The sequence below is a fragment of the Rattus norvegicus genome, chromosome 8 (genome assembly GCF_021556685.1).
Source record: "Rattus norvegicus strain SHRSP/BbbUtx chromosome 8, alternate assembly SHRSP_T2T, whole genome shotgun sequence".
Classification (NCBI taxonomy): domain Eukaryota; kingdom Metazoa; phylum Chordata; class Mammalia; order Rodentia; family Muridae; genus Rattus; species Rattus norvegicus.
In genome coordinates this window covers 125,229,424-125,236,358 of record NC_141541.1, presented here as the reverse complement: position 1 = coordinate 125,236,358, position 6,935 = coordinate 125,229,424, and the positions used below count along the sequence as shown (strand labels likewise).

The 6,935-nt window shown below is 48.3% G+C and overlaps 1 non-coding gene across 1 annotated transcript; it reads left to right on the top strand.

Moving 5' to 3' along the window:
• The first annotated feature begins 208 nt into the window (after positions 1–208).
• LOC120093118 (uncharacterized) lies at positions 209–815 on the top strand. Its single transcript, XR_015628241.1, has one exon. It is a non-coding gene; the product is annotated as an uncharacterized LOC120093118 (transcript).
• The last annotated feature ends 6,120 nt before the right edge of the window (positions 816–6,935 follow it).

The following is a 6,935-nucleotide window of genomic DNA, read 5'->3' as shown; positions in this document are numbered from 1 at the left end:
GGTAAAAAAGCACAGGGCCCGGCACGAGAAGTTTTTACCTGCCCTAGCCATTCCCTTGTTTAAAAGGCAATGTCCTTGCTATAGAGATGTTTCACTCAGCAAAGCGCTTGCTTGCTGTGTAAGCATAAAGACCCGCGTTTGGATCCCCATTAAAACAAGCAAACAGGCCCCAAGCTTTCCTTTTCCGGTGGTGGCCCCGCGGGGTGAGGAGCTCGTGTTCATACTTGTAGCTATGGTGTCCAAGGGTCCGCTGCAGTCCGTGCAAGTCTTCGGATGCAAGAAAACAGCCACAGCTGTGGCCCACTGCAAACGAGGAAATGGGCTCATCAAGGTGAATGGCCGTCCCCTGGAGATGATCGAGCCGCGCACTCTACAGTACAAGTTACTGGAGCCTGTTTTGCTTCTGGGCAAGGAGAGATTTCCTGGTGTGGATATCCGGGTCCGTGTGAAGGGTGGTGGTCATGTGGCCCAAATTTATGCTATCCGGCAGTCCATCTCAAAAGCTCTGGTGGCTTATTACCGAAAATATGTTGATGAAGCCTCTAAGAAGGAGATCAAAGATATCCTCATCCAGTACGATCGGGCCCTGCTTGTAGCTGACTCCTGTCACTGCGAATCCAAAAAGTTTGGCGGTCCCGGTGCCGGTGCCTGGTACCAGAAATCCTACCCATAAGCCAGTCTCAAGGATCAGGGTTTACCTTTGTAATAAACATCCTAGGGCTTTAAAACAAAAAACAAAAAACAAGCAAACAAAGAAAAATCTAGACTCGGAGGTGCCTGTCTATAATCCCATCATGGGGACATGGAGGGAAGAGGATCCGTGGGCTAACTAGCTTGTCTCCTTGCATCTGTGAGCGCGAGGTTCAGTGAGGGACCCTGTCTCAGTAAACGAGGTAGACAGTGATGGAGCCCTCTGCTCTCCACACAGACATTCACCCCCATCTGCACACACACGTGCATGTGGCTGTGTGTGCATTGCCACTCGGCATTCAAGCACATACACAATTTTAAAGAAAACATGTTTTACTTAAAACTTGGTTATAAAAACATCCTTACCAATTTTGAAAGTTTCCTGTTTGTTTGCTTGTTTGTTCACGGGCCAATATCAAGTGTGCCCTGGTTCTGTCGGCATTGTTTTCTTTGTAACCTATCATCACCCTGAAGTGCTAATTCAAAAAGGTTAAACAATTCCCTCAGCAGCTCCTAAATTTTAAATATGAAAAGAATTCCATAGCCTTTTCTTCTTCTTCTTCTTCTTCTTCTTCTTCTTCTTCTTCTTCTTCTTCTTCTTCTTCTTCTTCTTCTTCTTCTTCTTCTTCTTCTTCTTCTTCTTCTTCTGGTGTTTGAGGATAAAGCAGCACATATCTCTATTGTCCCTCCCCTGAGCAATTGTTATCCAGATTCTTGATGTGCAGGGAACAGTTCTGAGAAACGCATTGATGTTTATTTGAACTCCATGGTGCCCTCGCATCCGGGCATCACTGATGTTAACATAAATCTTGGTTAACTTACAATGCACGAGACCCTGAACTGGTGTCATCTGGTTCCCATATTTAGTCCAACCTTCATCCCAGATCCCGAGAGCACCCTGGAGAACTGGGTGATCGATCACAAGTCCATTTCCTTCCTTCGAAGTCCCAGGAGTGCTGGGCTGGGGATGGGTTCCTGATGCTGGGGGACACATGTGCATGTGCATGGGCTGAGCATGGGATGTGCACTGTGCAGTAGTCCTCACCATGCACTTTGCATGTGCTCTCCGCAGTTCCCACTAGCACATTTCAGTAACGTGTATGAACGCTATGGCAAAACAGCGATTTTCTCGTTCCAGGGTTAGCTGCTTTTCTCATTTGGCAAAACACACCTTTTCACAGCCGCTATGCTAAACTTCAAGAATAAACCAGCGGCCTGAACAGGATTTGCCATTAATCTTAAGGTTGACAGTGTCATGTGAAACTCGGTGTGTTATAGTGATTTTCTCGTGGACATCCAACTCCAGATCCCTTAGTCCCTCTTCTAACCCAATAGGAGCCTGGCAGTTCCTCCTGAACCTTTTGACTGTTTTTACATTTATTAATGTGCACACCCACCCACACCACAGTGCAACACTGCGTCAAAGGACTCTGGCCACCGTGTGTCCCTCCTATGGCTTTCCGTAAGTTCCTGTATCCCTTCCCCTGTTGCCAGCCACAACTTTATGATTCTTAAGGCTGGCCCTGGACTGAGCCTCAGTGGTCCTGTCAGTTCCAGCATGCTCCTCACGGGGCCCATGCTGTGAAAACCTGACAGAGAGATCCAGGCTACAAGCCTAGCTGATAGGTATCTTCAAACAGCCAATCCAGTAGACGCCTGGGTTTCTGCTGGCGTCAAACCAGAGGCAGCTGTGCCAACAGGTGCCTCAGTGTTTCCTGGCTCTGCTTTCAAAGCCAAACCCCAGACAGCGGCGGCTTCATCAACTGATTCAGCAGCCACGAGGACCAGCATTGGCCTCTTCCACCATATTTAAAGAAAGTTCCCCCAGCTGCTGAGATAGCTCCACAGATAAAGGTGCTTGCAGCCAAGCCTGAGGGCCAGAGCCGGAACCCACATGGGAGAAGGTGAGAGCTGACTCCTTCAAGCTGTCCTTTGACTTCCATACATGTGCCATGGCTCACACACACACACACACACACACACACACTCACATGTACACACATGCACACACACACACTACACATATCACACACACATACTACATATACATCACATACATACACACACACTATATATACTATATATATGTATATATATATATCTCTCACACACACACACACTAAAGAAAACTTAAATACTTTTTTCTGCGAATGAAAACGTAGAAAACTGTCTTATTGAGTGCCCTGAATAACCAGATAACGCTATTCCGGAGACATCGGCATGGCTAAGTACCAGCATAGACTTGACGTTGCCCTTCTCCAAGGATGACGAGCACAGTGGAGAGGCTGAGAGGACGGGAGCTGAGAGACAGGCCTCTGGAGTTCGAACAGTTGACAGTCATCGGACGCCTCTGTGAAGAGGGGTCGTTGAAAACGCACAGAGCTCCTTTATTCGCTGGTCAGCTGAGGTCAGAGGCGATTCTGAGCATTGGGAAGACAGCTCATCTGGTGAAGGGCTCGCCTGGCAGGCTTGAGGACCTATCTGAGTTTGAGCCCCAGAACTCATGTAAAGGAGTTCAGCCGTGATGAGAAACACTAGCAAACCCAGGGCTGGGGACAGAAGAGGATCCTTAGGGCTCACTGGTTCGTTAGTGTGGTCTAATTGGTGAGCTGCAGGCCCCAGTGAGAAACCTGTTTCAAACAAGGATGGTGGAGAACAACAGGGAAAGACATCTAGTGGTACTCTAGCATGGTATCCCCATTCACCTCTGTGCCAACACACACACACACACACACACACACACACACACACACACACACACACAGAGATAGAGAGAGAGACAGAGAGACAGAGAGACAGAGAGACAGAGACACACACAGAAAGATTTCAAGTCGAGATGTCTGTTGTCTTACTTGGTGACTACAAAGTCCAAGGAAAATGGTATCATGACAGCTGCCCACAGAACACCCTCCTGGAGGGTCCAGAGCCAGCTGTTCTTGCAGCTGTTGTGGTCATGGCAGCGGATCAGATGAGCTTCAGGAGTCTGGCAGGAGAAAGACGAGAGGCTATCTCTAAGCCAGGGACAGGGGAGGCAGCACGAACTTACGACGCTGATAGAGAAAAAGGAAATAACCAAGGTCCTTCTAATGAGACATCACCACTCTCCATGGTGAGGAGGAGAAATCGAGGTGGTGGGAAGGGACACCCACACAGAGAGGAGCTCAGCGGTGATGTCAGGCAAGAGCAGTTCAGACCTGGGCATGCACGGAGCTGACGGCTTCCCTAGGGAGAGTTCTGTTGTGTGTTCCTTCATAACGGTGGCTGCTGGTGATTATAGAGGGGATTTTGTCCATTTTATTTTTGGCAGTGAAGTGATGTCAGCCTAGCACTAGAAACAGCCACAGACGTGTCTGTGAAGGAAGAAATAAGAGCTACTGCTCAGTATTCACGGGAACATAATCAAATGAATGGGAAGTACCCGTCGTGCGTTTTCCCATCAGATATACTAGGCATCGGACCTTGGGGGCATGGCCACCTTTTACACAAACCTCATCCTCTCTTGCTAGAGGGGACGTTTCTCCCCGTGTGCATGCGTGAATGTGCATGCTTGTGTACGGCATGTGAGCACATGCATGCGCATGCGTGGAGATGTCCGCGGTGGATGGGTGCGCATGCGTGGAGATGTCCACGGCGGATGTCTGCAGCACGGCCTGGGAATGACTTCGGGACAGACACATTGGAAAGCAGCAATGCTTCTGACGCCCACTTGGTTGATTATGGGTGCTTAATCCACAAATAAGTAGAGCCGGAAATAGAAGAAAAAAAATCCTCGAAAATGTAGTGTGCAGGGCGAGCTCAGCAGCTAGAAAGGCCATTGTTCTTGGACCCAGCACAGCACCTGAGTGCTCACACATGTAACTAACTCAGGGAAGTCTGGTTCCCCTCCTGGCCTCTGTCAACATGCATGCACACGGTACACACACTCACACTCAGGTGTGAAGGACACGCATGTGCGTGCGTGCACACACACACACACACACACACACACCATACACTCATACATGCACACACGGACACACACAATCTTAAAAATAAACATTATCTAAACATAAGTTCTCATGGAATGTTTTTACTGATTTTCTGACAATTGAATAAAAGGTACGTACACCAGCCTCTTGTCACGATCCTACCCAATCCTACTTTCACAACAGTAGGTTGAGATTTCAAGCCGCCGCCACCGGAGCGTATGTTTTGATCCATTGTTTTTTTTTTTTTTTTTTTTTTGGTTCTTTTTTTCGGAGCTGGGGACCGAACCCAGGGTCTTGCGCTCCCTAGGTAAGCGCTCTACCACTGAGCTAAATCCCCAGCCCCCCCTTTTTTTTGGTTCTTTTTTTTTTCCGGAGCTGGGGACCGAACCCAGGGCCTTGTGCTTCCTAGGTAAGCGCTCTACCACTGAGCTAAATCCCCAGCCCCCCTTTTTTTTTGGTTCTTTTTCTTTTCTGGAGCTGGGGACCGAACCCAGGGCCTTGCGCTTCCTAGGCAAGCGCTCTACCACTGAGCTAAATCCCCAACCCCCCATTGTTTGTTTTAAGAGAGGTCGGCAAGTCCAGCTCCTTTGTTCTAACTCATGGCTCTCAGTGAAACCGTGAAGTAAGCACAGAGACACTGGAGTGAAAGCCCCGGGTCTGGATTCTTCCTCTGCTTCTTACTGGCTACATCACTGATGTGTGTGTCTCACAGTTACCACAGAACCTGGCTATGGTTGCTTTCCTATCCGTAATAGCGACTCTTGTTTGTGGATGTTTTGTTTCTCATATACAAAAAATGTAGGCTTCCTGTCATCCGTGTGTATTAAATGTAATTTGGATTCAAGAGAAAAGACCTCCTCCTTAGAGGTCATCTTACCCATTGCATGATTGGTGGTTTTGAATTGCCTTTATCCTATTCTGTGATGTCAGCTTTAACTGCCAACTAGACACACACTCAAGAAGAAAGTCTCAGCGAGAGATTGCCTAGATTAGTTGGCCTTAGGCATATATCCATGAGGGATTTTTTTCTCTCAAGTGGGCTCATTAAGCTGGGAAGACTCAGCCACTGTGGGCGGCACCATTCCCTGGGTCTGGATCCTTGACTGTCTAAGGGTAGAGGAAGTGGGCAGAGTTCTGAGCATGGTCAGGTTCTCTCTGCTCTCCACTGTGGATGTAACCAGCTGCTTCAAGTTCCCACCTGAGCTTCTGTGTAAGGGTGGTCTGTAACCTGAGGCTGTGAAACTAATTTGCCCTTTGTCCCCTGACTTGTTTATGCTGTGGTGTTCAGTCACAGCCATAGCTAGGACAGCAACCATTGCTTTACTGTCTGTATAGCTTAAGGCTCACTGTGGTTTGACTCCTCTCGTTCCAATGTTGTTCCTTTGAGGGGACAGAGGTTGTATGTTGTGTGGTTTTCCATTTCTTAATTTGTAGGATGGTGGGAAGAAGATCAGGGAACCCTGTAATTACTCCTTTGTTGACCAGTGATAGAAAGGAGAGACACTACACCACTTACCTAAACCGAAGCCCACTGCTGACCCCTTATCAGCACTGCATTTCAGGGCGGCGGGAGGAGCAAGGGTTCAGATTGTTTCTGGCTTAATAGAAGGCACTCGGATCTGACGATGATCATCTAGTCCTTTGTAAGGGCTGTGTTCTATTGAACTTCCATAACACAGAGCACTGTGATACCAGATCAATGCTGGATTTCTCCCTACATATCAGTCAAGCGATTTGGCAAATCATTTATCAGCAGGCACCAGATAAGTATCCTCTAGTTGAGTTTTGGATGTGGCCACTATAAGATATTGATGTTATCAGCCTGCGGGCCTGAGGACCCAGGCCCGCAAGGCTGTCTCTACTCGGGATGGCAGGTGCAAGGACTCTGTCAGGTTTGCACCCACATTTCCAGTCAGCCAACCGGAAATCATCACTATCCCATCTCTGCCCTTGGGTTTGGCCTACTCACTAACGCGGCTCACAGAACTCAGGGGAACAGGTTCAGCAGTATATTATAAACAATGCCACAAAGACGCAGACAGCCACACAGAGGAGGAGATGGGTAAGAAGCAGGTTGGGGAAGGAACCAGAACATGTTAGTCCTCCATGGGCCTGCTATCCCCAGGCTCTTCCCATGATCAGTTACTCAGACTCTCTCCTCATGGTTCTTCTTGCGCTCCTGGTTACCATTCTACAAAGGCACGATTGACCAAATCCTTAGCCTACCTTCTTCCTCCCCACGGGTTTGGTAATGGTGTTGAAAGTCCCTACCTTCCA